We start from the raw sequence: 1107 nt of genomic DNA on the forward strand, positions 1-1107 counted from the left end.
CTTTTTTCTCCTCACAACTCAGCTTCATTTAGCCTCCAATTGCGAGAATCCAGGCGATGCAAAAAGCAGAGACAAAATCCAGCTCCCCTGACTTTGATCTCTTGCTCAACTTGACAGTGTATCAGCTCTGTCTCCTGTGATGTGTGCCTCTTGCTTGGGCTCTCCACAGTCAGACGGAGACCGGCAACCTCTGCAGCGTGCGCGCTGAGATTTACCTCGGTACAGGGGAGGAGAACCTGTCCAGCCCCACACGCTCTACCATTTTCTTTCTGACAACCCTGATGCAGGGCAGACCTGCCAGGAAAATGTGCCTTCAGAGTTAGAACTTGGCACCTTTTGTGTATTCTTTTTGACTCATGATTGAAGCATCCTTAACTGCATGGGTCTGGCCTGATTATGTTAAGGCCAGCCAGGGTATGGTCATATGCTGCTCGCTTGCTGGAGCTCACACTTGTGTCAGCCAAGACTTTGCCTTCTGCTTTTCTGGTATTTCCCATGGCTCTATCCCGCTTCGTGCCACTGACCTTTTGTTTGGTTGTGTTCACTTATTTTTAATGAAAAAAAAAAAAATTCACGTGGCATTGCAAACAGCTTGGCAAACCTCTGGGTCAAATGGAATTGTCAAAAGCAATCACAGCTCCCTGGTTTTCTTATGCTTCTGAGTTTTTAAGGATGTGCATTTCCGTACTCTTTCTGTCCATGGAGGGGAAATGTTTGAGAAGAAAACCAGATCTTTGAACTGCTGCATTTGGGTGGTTTTTTCCTAGCAATCACTTGTGCTATTTCTTTATATTTAGCCTGCATTATTAGCACAACCAGATGCTGTTTTATCACCTACAATACACAGATGGTCGAACCAAACGAGCTCTCGCGCTGCCAGAGTTTTTGAACCCGTTTCGAACCCCCTTTGCTGCCGAACCCCTCCTGCAAAGGCGGCGGGCGCCAAAGCTGCGGGGAAGCGGTGAGATGCGGGGGGGGACGGACGGGACGCGGCCCCGACCGGGGGGCCCGGTGGAGGGGCGGGGGCGGGCGGGGCGGTGTCGCGGGGCCCCTCCCGGCGGGCGGGGCGGCCGCGCTCCGCTCCCCGCGGGATAAAGGGGGGCCGCG

This window comes from Phalacrocorax carbo, chromosome 14, assembly GCF_963921805.1.
Source record: "Phalacrocorax carbo chromosome 14, bPhaCar2.1, whole genome shotgun sequence".
Taxonomy (NCBI): Eukaryota; Metazoa; Chordata; class Aves; order Suliformes; family Phalacrocoracidae; genus Phalacrocorax; species Phalacrocorax carbo.